General features: G+C 38.4%; 1 protein-coding gene across 1 annotated transcript in view; it reads right to left on the reverse strand.

Moving 5' to 3' along the window:
* Positions 1 to 14,185, reverse strand: part of SNTG1 (syntrophin gamma 1) — a 4,111,241-nt gene that overhangs the window by 2,252,882 nt on the left and 1,844,174 nt on the right. The window lies entirely within an intron of this gene.

Below are 14,185 nucleotides of genomic sequence, written 5' to 3' on the forward strand. Positions count from 1 at the left end.
GCAAGTGGATCAGTTTTGGGGTAGGAATGTACTTCCTGTTTAGTCTTACAGTAAGGGCTAGCTAAGAGGATAGTTTGTGTTGTACATGTGTAATTTTGAGTGGGAAGCATCTACACATGTGTTTTGTGTGGTTAAATGGGTCAGTTTTGGAGATTCATAGGATCATAGGAAATTACTAGGCTATTGGCCCTGAGGCCCTTATAAGCCTAGGCAAGAGTTTAGCCCATGTTTAGACAAATCAGCACCCAATGCCCCAGTCCAGCAGGGACACAGATGGAATCCCAGGGATGCATTTTCTATTTTCCATCCAGTTATCCAGGTTGCACTTAAAATGGGGTAAAGAGGTACTCTGTTTGACGGGGAGAGGGAGTCTGTTCCACAGATGGAGGAGTCTCTGGAGTGGAGCTTGACTCTGATATGCAGCAGTCCCATCAAGGTGAGGTCTGAGATCACATTGTATGCCAGACAGAGGTCACCTCTGAGGAGTCTGTATGAAACTGAGTAGAGGGATAGGGCTTTTAGCCTATCTGTGTCTGGTAGATTTTTGAGACCCAGGATTCTCCTGGTGAGAAACCTCTCTGGTCTCTCCAGCTGCTGCATGTGCTTTGTGAAGTACATGCCAAATGGGGCACTGTACTCAATAATGGGCTTATAAGGGAAGAATAAAGGGACATTATGACCTTCTTGTCCCTGGATAAGATACCCTTACTTATGAGGTGGGGCATGTAGAAAGCTTTCCATACAATGTAAGCAACATGGTTGTCAAAAGTCAGGTTGCTATCAATCTGGTTGCCCAAATCCCTCATGACTGATTGCGTGCTTAAGACATTGTTATTAATATGATAATTTGTGGGAATGTCACTATCCGCAAAGGGGATGATGATGCATTTTTTTGTATTCAACTTGAGGCCATGTTTGGTGCGTGTATGCATGTGTTTGCTGGTTAGGGTTAGAATAAGGGCTGAGTAAGGGGAATATTTGTAGTGTTTTATGTGTGCCTTTATGTATAGGAAATGTGTCCAAGTGTCTTTTGCAGTATCATTGTGAAGACATTTTTTTCTAAAGTAATGCATATGGCTGGAGTTTTGGTAGGGGCAGGGTTACTGCTAGCACATATGAGTAAAGAGATGCACAGTCATGCATACGTCCACAACAATTACAGCCTCAGTTATGTGATTCAAGGGCAAAAGACAGTAGGTAGGGTAATTCATTCAGTCAAGCAATATATGCTGATGTATGAAAGAATGAATGGCTCTATTTCAAACTGATATCATGGGGGTTGCCCAAGGTCAGTGTGTTTTGTATGAACATTTTTTTTAACTCGAGTGTATATCACTGCAAGCAAATAATTAATGGAAAGTAAATTTGAAGAAAATAATTGGTGCATTTAGTCACAATAGATGCAATCTGTCAGTGGCACAGCAGGTACCACCCTTACCTTTGATTCTGGAAGACCAGAAGGCTGTGGGCTCTAGTCCCACTTCATGCAATGCAGCATGGGGGGGGGGGGGTTCTTGTAGTCCTGAGTGTGCCATTATTCAGATGACATGTTAAACCAAGGTTTAAGCTGGTTGTATCAGGAGGATGTAAAATTTCCCATGGCACCGATCATAAAAGATAGAGGAAGTTGTCTAATGCCTATGCCAAATTGGATAAATACCACTCTCACCTGGAAGAAAAACTCTAACCTAGTGGGAATAGCCAATCAAGATAAGTTAAAAAAATACTATTGAATTTAGCTGCATTACTATTGCATTTGTGGAGACCATGTCCAGGTTCCCATAATGTTTTTTTTACTGTTTTTTACTTATTCACAACACTCAGGAGTGAGAGTTGTCAGTCTTCACTGACAACAGCCAAAGCAACTTAAAAGAAACCCAAAATGACTAGATCAGACAGTGAAATATAGCTTCTAGCAGAAAACACTAATGGTGGCAGTGCTCTCCGCCTCATCACTGATCAAAGTATTTCACCTTATAAAGCAGTTTGCAGAATGAAAAAAAAGACGCAATAGCAGCAAAACTATACTATTATTACTATTATTACTATTATTATTCTGGGATGGGACTGGAAATCCAGCACTCTCTCATGTACTTTGCAGAATATGATAGCAAAGAACACATGCAAAATCAAGAGGGGACATATAGTGGAACGTTACAGAAATTGTTACTTCACTGCAGTAAAATATCATTGAATTACAAAGAACTTGGGTTACAATATAATAGTGGTGAAAGAATTAACCTTGTTGTTTGAACCAAGCTGCAAAGAACTACTAGATTTACTATGCACAAAAGGTTAAAAATGTATTGCAGTTGGAAGTACAAGTTCAGTTATTTCATTATATACTTTAATACTTTACTGTCATTAATGATTTTTACATATGCCAGCAGGAAACTGACAATGGCTTAGTGGTAAATCACTTTGGCTAGGGTGTGCATGGTCCTGGGTTTGAGCCTTGCCAAGGCTGTTTATTTGCAGTATAGCAATAGTGTACTGGGTAGAGCATTCACCTTACGAGCAGGCATTCCCAGTTTGAGTCCAACTGCAGCGCATTCCATTTTTGTTGGGACGGTGGCCTAATGGTTAAGGTGTTTGCCTTACAAACACAAAGTACAGGGTTTGAATCTCACAAGGGATAACTGGCTAGGCTTAAAATAGCTTGCAAGGGCAATTAGCCTAGTATGAACCTATGAAACAAGTGTTTCATCTAAAAGTAATGTAACTAAACTGCTTGCACAATCATACAATAATGATTTTCTTTTTTTCAAATCTTGCTTGGGATTTGTGGATTGTCAGCATTTCTCTGATGAAGTTGGAGACGAAAATGAAATGGAAGTAGTTTCAGCGTTATCACTGTGTGCTGTGTTGTGTTTTGTTTGCTGTGGAACACATTAAATATTTTAAGGTGGTTACAGCTTCCTGGTGCTTTTTTCCTGTTTATTGGTTTTGTTTTGGGCACCTCATCCTCCTGGACTTGGATTTGTGAAACCATGTTTTATCATATCATATATATAACTTCCCAAAAAAATACATTTGGTCTCATAGGATCTAGCTAGTCTGAAAAGTATTTTCTCCATTCACTGATTCACTAACCTGATTTCTGTGGTAGAGGTGCATTAACGTAGACTGTAATGACTCACACCATGAGCAGAGTATGGAGGTGCACCTCATCAACCAAAGAAACAGCCATAAGATTAGTGATGTCACACTTATGCATGATGGTCAGCAATCAGTTGGAAATAGATGACTGATCCCCTAAATGAAGGTCTAAAGAAAAGTCAGCAAACATGACCAGCTTACCCTCTTCTTAAGCTGAATGAAGTCTCTTTAGAGATAAATTAGTTATGACGTGGGTGAGGTAAGTGTTCTATGCAATACCAAAAGCAAAATCACTCCTATGTGCAATACTTTTAGACATTGGTATTTGCACTCGGGTCATTTCTAATTATAAGAACAAAATGTTTGGACTTCTCATCCATTCTACGTCTAAAGAGAAATCCTGGCAAATGGCAACGAAACAGGAAACAGTTTAGGTTGTCAAAATATAACTTTTAGGGGGTGAACTGAAGGGCAAACCCAGAAATGGTATAACACATCAATTAAAGGCTGTCAGCTAAAACTACAGTACTCTTTAGCATTTCAGTTATTCACTAGAGATAGTAAACATCAAAAAAGATCAAGTTACCCCGGATAAGGCATAAACAATAAGAGGCCGAAGGCTAACTAAGCCACATAGTGATGATTCTGGATAAACTAAGTGCAATATTATTGCCATGGTTACTGTGTTGCTAAATGTTGGACTGACTCATTGCAGAACTTGTAGTGCCAGCTTTGCTACTTTATGCCAAACTGAAATTTTGCCAGAAAATCAGTTATAACACTTTACAGGCAGCACTATGAAAAAGCCTTGGGAAACATTTACCTCTTCAGCATGCATTCCCAGTACATTAGTATCAGTTAGCTAACACAATACCGAGATAATAACTACATACTTACAACTTTACAACCTTCCAATATGGCATCCAACATTACCAGGAAAGGGCCATGGTGTAAAATAAAGAAACTGGATCCGATGGTGAAACTACAACAAAGGATTATTTGTCTAATAGAAAAGGTTTATTTTTTCTTCTCCCCACATATACAGAAGCTTTGACAATTCCACAATGAAAACGATTGCCAGTTTCATTTAATTCAATTCAATCTGAGATTACCAATATGAGACCATTGTAGGCCCATGGGACTCACAGACAGATAAGGAAAACCAAATCCTTTCAACCATTGCCATTCCTTAGTTAACACATCGTCAGCTACTGAATGGACTTCATTACAGGCTACATCTATAGCCAAACTTCCATCATCAATAAAAACATATTTTAAATCTTACAAGTTATCAAGAAAATATAAAAGTCATTTCCACAACTGGGAGAAGCTATGCACTACTTCTTTTTCAATTAACTGTTGTCTAATTTTCTTTTACATTTCAAACTGAGACAGTTTTATTTACTAATTCGTCTACCTTCCTCCTCCCTGCTTTTCTCTTAAAAAAGACTATCCCCAGGATTCAATAAACTCCGTGTAGGAATAGTGTTATTCCTACATGGAGTGAATGGTGTCCGTGTCTGAATAGCCATAACAGCAGTACTCTATTCATATTAATGAAGGCACGCTACTGTTAACAACTATGCAAACACAAACACTTTCAGAGTACAGGAGGGCATATGTCAGTGGTGCTGGTAGATCTAACACACCATCTGCACTCTGATAGTGCTGTACAGCACTTTCTACCTGCTTTCAGTGTCCGCAGGCACTGAAAGCAGACTTGTCAATGGAAAGCAATGCAGGGGGGTGTGTCACAGGTATTGTCACACACCCCCTGCATTGTCAAAGTGCCGTACAGCACTTTCTACCTGCTTTCAGTGTCCACAGACACTGAAAGCAGGCTTATCAATGGGAAGCAATGCTGACAGGTATTGCCACACACACAAACTGCATTGTCAAAGTGCCGTGCAGCACTTTCTACCTGCTTTGTGTCTGTGGACACTGAAAGCAGGCTTCTCAATGGGAAGCAATGCAGGGTGTGTGTGACAGGTATTGTCACATACACCCTGCATTGTCAAAGTGCTGTATGGCACTTTCTACCTGCTTTCAGTGTCTGTGGATACTAAAAGCAGGCTTCTTAATAGAAAGCAATACAAAAGTGCCGTATGGCACTTTACATAATCATACGTCTTCACCTGTTTGTGCAAGAAATCTGGACACAGCTATAGCATACATGATGGGTGGACAAAAGCCCCAAAACAGGGACAGACACTTTTGAATCACAACCTGAGCTCTGTGGTGCAAGAAAGAAACATATAATTGTAAATGAAATAAATAGTTATGCCATTTTCTGAAAGAATGTCAAACAGTTTGGCAAAATGCAGAAGTGGAATTCAAGCAACATGATATCTGAAAAAAATATAAGAAATGGAAACGTGGTCTAACCATAACTACAGCTTTGCAGTCAAGAATGGTATTATTGCTTATGCCTGCAATATTTGTATGTATGTACATATGTAAAATGTATAAATATAAATACGCTGTTTAGCAGAGAGGCTATGTTAAGTATAGAAGGATCTCTCAATTTTTATTTTATTTTTAGTTTCATGTGCAGTGGTGTTCTAAACTAGTGAGTGTGTATTATAGATGTCTTGCATTGTCATGATTCATCAGCAAAATGTCTCTTTGTGACAAACTATTACACTTGCTTTTACTTGCAATTTAGACTGTTTCACTGTAAACCTGTTACATTATATCAAAAATATCCATCTATGCCTAGATATGATAGTTCTGAACCAGTGAAATAAATAAAACTATGACTTCACATGGAACCTGTGTCTGCTTGCTTATATAGTTTGTAAAATAAATGAAACTATAATTTTGCATGGAATATGTGTTTACTTATTTATGTAGGTATACATAGTTGTACTGGCTAGTTCTAATTAGAAACAAAAAAGTCTGTCTAGTGTATAGAAATATACATGCAATAAAAGCCATTAATTTCTTCTGATTTCATGACATTTCAGTTATAATTGAAGGCATACCTCTCCATCTTATAGTGCAGAGAGAAAAGCCTTGACAGAAACATTTTATTGGCTAAAGTAGTTACCAAAGTTCAAGATTAAAGACCGAGAGTAACTTTACTCAAAAGTGTTACACAAGAGCAATAAAGTATAAGCAGAAGACAGAGTCTATATGACTTGAAGATGACTAGTTACTCCCCAGGAAATACCCTCTACCACTTTTCCACCACTGTTATTAAAGAACAGGTCCTCACTGCACTCTCTAGCGCTAAACATGCTACACTAATGAGCCCTGATAAAATCCAGGGATGCCTCCCCTTTTTAATTTCTCCAAATATTTTGGGTTTCTAACACCATGACGTAAATGGACCTCATTCCCAAGTCAAAGTATGATTAAAGTTCATGAAATTAGTATTGTTTCAATCTTTGATGTAATAAGCTAACTTTACATGTCAAGCACAGTACGTCTCTTCCAATATTTATAAACAGTTTGGCTAACTGTAAGAATTCAGGACAAACAAATAAAAACAGCAAATCCATTTTTTTTTCAAAAATGTGTTTTCCCCTCCCCAAAGAAAAGTAACTATTATTTTCTTTCAGTCTCTTGTGTATGAGCACACACCTTTCTCACTACATTTCTGCTGCTACTTGGGGTGTTGCTCAGCTTTCTCCTGCTATAAATGCCTTACCATATCACTGGTCCACCACGCAGATAAAATGTAGAAAGTTTTGTGTTCTCGCTGTGTATAACTGATATGTTACAATCTTGATGTTCTATGTGACTGCTGTCGTGTAATTTTTTTCTTTCTTATTGTGTATAACTGATATAATAGAATCTTGATCCACTATGTCATGGCTGCCTTTGTAAACTTTTTGTCGTATTGTGGAGCATTTCTCCCCAGGCCTCCCATGAAAAAGGACTTGTATCCAGTCTAACTGTCCCAGTAAACAAATGTTAAATAAATAAATAAATAAATCAAATCAGAGTTGCATTTTTTCTGACCTTTTTATATCTACCAGCAGGAAAAACTAGTAATGGGAATTTGGGTGTGTTACGTACTGTCTGTTTAACATACAAAAAAATAAAAATAATAAAAATGCATTACCTAGGTCAGTCACAGTTCATAATGCATTTTTTCAGCCAGTTTAGGTCAGTCATTTACTCACAAAACATATTCACACCTAAATTAGTCTTAGCATAGGTCTCAGCTTTAGTAAGCATGAAATGAGAAAGAACATTCTCAAGTGGTGATCTTTAAATGTGTGCAAACTGGTCCCTGTGCAATATAAACACAAGCCGTTAGCACATCATTTCATCTTTTATCTACCTTCATCACTAGTTACAACACAAAATGCCAGCCAGCAGGGGGTGGGATGGTTTACAGCTGGGTTTCTGTGACAATATAGATCAACATTAGCAACCCTTCTCCATCTTATTATAGCAGCCTTGCAACTAATTATTTCATTTATGTGTGTGGATGTGTATGCATTTATGTATGCATTTAATTTATTGAATCCAAAAAGTAATCAATTTTCAGTCATAAATCATGAATGTCCAAAACACAAGTGCGTGCGCGCACACACACACACACACACACACACACACACACACACACACACACACACACACACGCACACACACGCACGCACACACACACCAGGCGTCTCAACCATCCCAAATAACTTGGTTTTTATCGAGTTTTGGGGTCCCAATAATGGGGTGCCACGATTCCCGAGTGGCACCCCATTATTTCCGATTTTTCAGATCTATTTTTTTAAATTTTCGTGCTTTCAGAGGTGACTTCATCACGTGCATGATGACGTCAGCGCCATCAGCATTCCGCGCGTCTGTTTGAATAGGACTGCCGTTTCTATCAAAGTTGGAAGATTTATCCATGCTCGCGTCTAAAATTTACTTCTGCCGTTCAGGCAGAACACAGGATTTACTTTACTTTCTGCCATTTGGGCAGAGGACTGCCATTTCTATTGCAGGAGAGATTTATTTTACTAAGCCAGCCACATGAATGGATTACTTTACTTCATATCCGTCGCCGGACTTATCTGCAGAGCACTATGGTAGGGACCGTAAGTGTGTGTACTTTTAACTGCAGAAGAGCACTAAGGTGTGTGTCTTGTTTGAATGTATATCTGGTGTAAAAAGCAACTAAATGCAGTATGAAACATGCACCTGACAAATAGAAACTTTGGACTCTAATAACGAACTTAAAAAATAAAAACGGGATTGTTTTAAAACAATCCCGTTTTTATTTTAAGTTTGTAGAGTCCAGAGTTTCTGTTGGTCGGACTTCTGCCTGACACAGAATTAAATGATAATGACCACACAACAGCTTTATTTATTTTATAGAGTTAATTGCTTCCTAACTTGACTTGTCCAGAGCAGATCATGCTGTTAATGTTGTTTTCATTTCTAAACTCTTCTTTAATACTCCGGTATGGGTATTCTCATGCTTGCCTGCCTCAAATTTGTTGCTGAATACCATGGTCACTAAAACAAAAGCCTGTTCCATATTGCTTCAACTGTCGGCATAATTCCTTGAATCCTTGTATTTAATCTGTCTCTGAAATAGTCATCTGAATTTGCTCTCCCTACTTTTTGTTGCCTGTTCTGTGCAGTAATGGCTTCATAATACTTTCGTTTTCCTCTCTTTGTACGACTTCAGCTTTTGATATTTTTATTACTCGAGTCGTCTTAATAGCTGTTTGTATGACTCATGATGTGTGCTAAGAGTATGAACTTGTATATAAATAGTTCTACATCAACAATATATGATATGTGTTGCAAACTTTAGGCTACTTATCTCTGGTTGTACATTTGTTTGTTGCATGGCATAACTTTTTTTTTTCTTTACTTCTGCTTTAGAGCATTTCTCCCAATGCAGCCAATGAAAATAGGTTTGGTGCAATGGATAAGCCAGCTAGCAGAAATAAAAAAAAAAATCTGAAAGGTTCAGTCAAAGTTTGTAATCTACAGAGTATTGCCTTGCTATAAATAGTTCTACATCATCAAACTGTAATATGATGTGCTGCAAGCTGCTTTGCTATGTAAAGTACAGACTGTATAAACAAACAGCATGCTAGGAATTCAGTGCTTACCTGTAAACAGTTTTATTCTCACTGATAAATCTGTCACATTATCTGTACAGCATAATAAGTTGCTTGAAAACAGTTTTGATATCATTGACCAAATCTATGGGGTATTGCCTTGCTATAAATAGTTCTAATTCATAACTTTTTAATGTAATATAGGCAGTTTATTCTTCAAGGGCAGCAGGCGCTTTACTCGTAGATGAAGCAATGCAATTTAAAGTTGTTTGCTAGCAGCAACATCTTCATTAGTTACAGATATTTTTAATGTGCAATTATTTAGATGACTTTTACTTCTGCAGAGATTGTGTGCATATTTACTGATACTGGTGTATTGTAGAAGTACTTTGAGTAGATTTTTATGATGGAAATTTTCTGAATTGGGCAGGTTTGTCATTTTTGGTTCATGCATTTTGTTTCATTGCTTACTGGAAACATGTTCAAAACAAATTTAAAACAAACTCTAACAAGTGTACTGTATTATACAAGGAATATAATTTAATGCAGTCAGGAAGGTGTATCAAAGAACACATGTATGTTTCGTGTGCAAGGGGCCTATGATTTGAAGGCAGCCCAAAGGTAATTTTTATCCACCACTGGCCAGATGCATTTGTTTTGAATGCGGGTTTCAATGCAGTTTCAGTGAATGGGAGTTTTAAGGGCAGACAAGTTTTAATGCTAAGTCTGTTTTCATTGTGAGACTGTATTGCTTTGTTTAGCAGAAGTCTGTTAGTGTTTGTGCTATAAAATGTAAAATAAAATCCAAATCATTGTAGAAGTAAAGCAATATGCACATTAGTGTTTATGGTAAATGGGGTTAAATAGCCAAGTAATGGGGACATTGGAATGGCTGCAGTGGGACTCTGGGGTGATATTTTGGTTGTCTGTTCTTCAGTTTGCTTTAAAGTTGGTATCCCACAATTCCACGGGAGTGGGTGGGGTTACATAATTATGCATGTAAATTTTATGTTAATCAGCATACAGATTTGTACCTATTTTTCATGGGCCTTTGTCCAGATTTTTGATGTTTCCAGGTTGAGAGGTATGACACACACACACACACACACACACACACACACACACACACACACAGACAGACACAGACAAACAGACAGACACACACACACACACACACACACACACACAGACAGACACACACAGACAGACACACACACACCTCAGCTCTCCCAAATTTGGGGGAACACATCTAATTTGTTCTCATACTTTTGTTCCATCCCTCCTAAATCTGGAAATGATTTGGAGTTACTAACACCTACTAAGAGTACCTTTTCCCCAAATATTTTCTCTTAGTCCAGAATTCCTATGTAAAAGTTGAAATACATGACACACACATACACATACAGATTGTGCTGACACGTATGTAACTATTTCCCACATTAGAGGACTGGGCCACTTTTTCCCTTTTGTCAGACTCATACCTCTCAACTGTAAAGATTTTTGCAGAATGTTCAGATTTCTGCCTCAAAATTTTTGCCAGTTTTTCATAAAATTGTATTTTTTAGCAAACTGGTGGTAAATCATTGAACATTGAAGTTAAAAAATGACACACATTTGAGTTTCAGACTTCACACCATTCTGAAAATTCATGCTAATATAAAACCTGCTATTCTATCGATTTTCTATTTTTGCAAGAGCAATATTTAAAAATTGTCTCTATTTTTGGGCCTTTGTCTCGCTTTTATATATGGTTTTGTCCAGATTTCTTGCTCTAAGAAGTTGAGAGGTATGGTCAGGCTCCAACTTTGTTGCAGAAACAAAATCATGTCTTTTGCAGTCCTTTGCAAGAAATGTTTAAAATTAAAAAACTCAACAAAACAAATGCAATTTTTCCAAATGTCTAATCAAGTAAAAGGGTCTGTTGCTATGGACATGAACTTTCCCATTACCTCTGTTACCAGCTTGGTAGATATGGGCATCCTGAGGCAGTGTAGAACCTGCCTCATATTTACAGACAACCAGTTAATTATTAAACAAATTGATATGGTATGTGAGAGATGTATTTACACAAAGACAGTGGATCCAAAGTTGTCCATAAAAAGCACTCTTAATGTCAATAAGGTTGTTAGCAGTACACACTGTATCTACCACACACAATTCAAAGCAGAAACACAGACCCATATATGCTGAGGCATGTAAATGTAATCTACCTAAACCCTAAATACCTCCTAGGTGAAGTACAGATAAACACCCTCAGCAACCCTGAATGCACTCTTTAAAAACAACACCCACATCAACCCATACAGCCACATTTCATGGAGTCTCTACTTCTAACCCTATATGGCAAGCCACCACATAATCTAACATTCTAGTCACTGGAGGCCCCATTGTGAGATACACTGATGTCCCTCTCACCAGGCTGAGTAAAGACAAAGTTACGGTCAGTTGCTAATCAAGGGCAGGATCCACCACATTATGAATGCACTCAGGTCTTTAGACCACAACTACCAGTATGACTCAGTCATAATCCATATGGGTGTAAATGACCTGAGATGTACCTCCCCAGACAATATGAAGAGGGACATCGTAAAACTCTCGGAATGTGTGCCTCAGGCTGGTATGAGCATAGCATTAAGTAGCATTTTACCTTCTCCAAAGATGATGCCACAATATGAAGAACAGATGACTGACTTTAATAATTGGCTTAGTTTCTTGTGTCATTCCAAGATGATGCAGTATTTGACAGCATGGAAGGATATGGTTAACAGTCCATGCTGTTTTGGCAGAGATGGATTGAATCTCACCCTTCTAGGCTTTCAAATATTAGTTAAAAAATCATCCTTCCCACATAGTGCTTTTTTAGGTAATGCCAAAGTGAAAGTACTTCTGAAATCGCAAATGGAGAGCAAGAGAATCTAAAGGTGTTACTGCCAGGGGCAGCCCATGCTATTGGACTGCAGCCCCCCAGCTGTAAAAAAAGAAAGAAAGTAATAGATAGTAAAATAAAATAAAATAAAATACAAAGAAATAAAATAAAAAAATGATCACAAGTAGCGGACCTTCTCGCATGCGTGCTAGCAGCATTTCCACTATCCAGACTGCTGCTGAACCAGTCTGGAGCATGCGCAGACTGTCTCCGCAGCAGTCCGGATTAAGAAGCAGTCAAGTGCAGAGATCCCAGAAGTCTATGCAGTTGTAACTGCATAGACTGTCACTGGAAAGGGATCGGACTCGGACTGCAACGTCGACAGGCTGGGAGTCTTGTCGAGGAAGGACATCTTGCAGGTCTTTTTAGTGTTCCAATGAACGAAGCTATGGAAGGATTTAGTGCTGCAACAATGAACGAAGCTAGCAATGAATGGACCTGTCCCAAGTAGTGTGTGTGTGTGTAATGCTCCAGGTGTTACATGGTGGCGGGTAGAGAATAAGGCTTGAACCCTGTACCTTGAGCCCAGGAGGCAAGAGCCTGAATTCCCTACCCACCACCATTTGTAAAAATGTTGCAGATTTTTCCCTCATACTTGTTCTGTTCCTCATAAAATCTGTGGTTTCTGTATTTTTGTGTCCTTGCAAAGCCAGTAGTGCATTGCTGCAGTGGTAGCATTGTTGCCTGACAGCTACATGTTCTCTGGTTTGATTCTTGGCTGGGGTGCCTTACCTACTTTGTGGAGTCTGTATGCCCTCCTTGTTTTTGTTTCCTATAGTGTCCTCCCATCTTACAAAGACATGTGTCTGTCTGGAGTGTTTCTCCCTGGGCCTCTGCTAAAAATTAGCTTTTGTTCCAAGTCAGACTTTCGTGGTTAACAAATGTTAAAAATGACACGCATTTGAATATAGGACTTCATATTCTTCAGAAAGTACATGGTAACACAAAAGCTTTTATTCTAGCAATTTTCTAAGTGTATAAGATGGATATTTGAAATTTCTCCCTATTTTTGGGACTGTATTCCCCTATTATTGGCTTAATCCAGGTTTTGTGCTAAGGTTGAGAGCTATGGTAAGAACTGAATTCACTGAATATGTTTGGGGGCTATATTCCCCCATTACTGGCTTTGTCCAGGTGTTTTTTCTAAGAGGTTGAGAGCTATGGTAAGAACTGAATCCACTGAATGTTTGAGGGCTGTATTCACCCATTATTGGCTTTGTTCAGGTGGTTTGTGCTAAGAGGTTGACAGCTGTGCTATGGTGAGAACTGAATTCACTAAATGGTAGACATTTAAGTTTCCGTCTTCCTCTTTCACGAAACAGCTGATTTGGCATAGTGGTATGTTGCTCTGACTGTTTAGCACAGGGTGCTGGGTTTAAGGCTTGGCAGTGAAATGTTTGGTGGTAACACAGCATTTTATTCTAACAACTGTCCAACATTATACAAGCAATGTTTAAAATATGTCCCTGGTTTTTGGGCTTTTGTTCCCCCCCCCACAATAAAATTTGGCTTTTTCCAGATTTCTTTGTGCTGCAAAGTTCAGAGATACAACTGAGTGAGTAGATTTTACAAGGAGCTGAGAGCTCCAGGGGAGCAAAAGTTTAGTGCTGCTTATGCTGAGTCTGCTTGCATTGTTAATAGCACAACAAGTAGTATACTTGCTTTTGATGCAGAAGGCTGTGGGTTCTACTCCCACAGTAGATAGATGCATTGCTCATGCTGTACTGTGTTGCAAAAGGGGTGGATGCGAAGATACCTAGTAACTATGAACCTGTTATCAGTTTGCCATCCATTCCCTATTGCGATATTGCTAGCTTATCATTTTGTTTAGTGTAAGATATGCAATTTATTCCTCAAGGGTAATGGGCATTTTATTTGTAGATGAAACAATGAAATACAAAGTTGTTTACTAGCAGCAACCTCTTCATTAGTTACAGATCTCTTTAATGTGGAATTATTTAGATGACTTTTACTTCAGAGATTGTGCATATGTACTGATACTGGTGGACTATAGAAGTTTGAGTAGACTTTTATGATGGAAATGTTCTGAATTGGGCAGTTTTGTCATTACTGATGCATGCATTTTGTTTCATTGTTTACTGGAAATATTTCAAAACAATAAATTTAAAACACC

This window comes from Protopterus annectens, chromosome 3.part0 (genome assembly GCF_019279795.1).
Source record: "Protopterus annectens isolate FY-2018-M chromosome 3.part0, PAN1.0, whole genome shotgun sequence".
Lineage (NCBI taxonomy): Eukaryota > Metazoa > Chordata > Ceratodontiformes > Protopteridae > Protopterus > Protopterus annectens.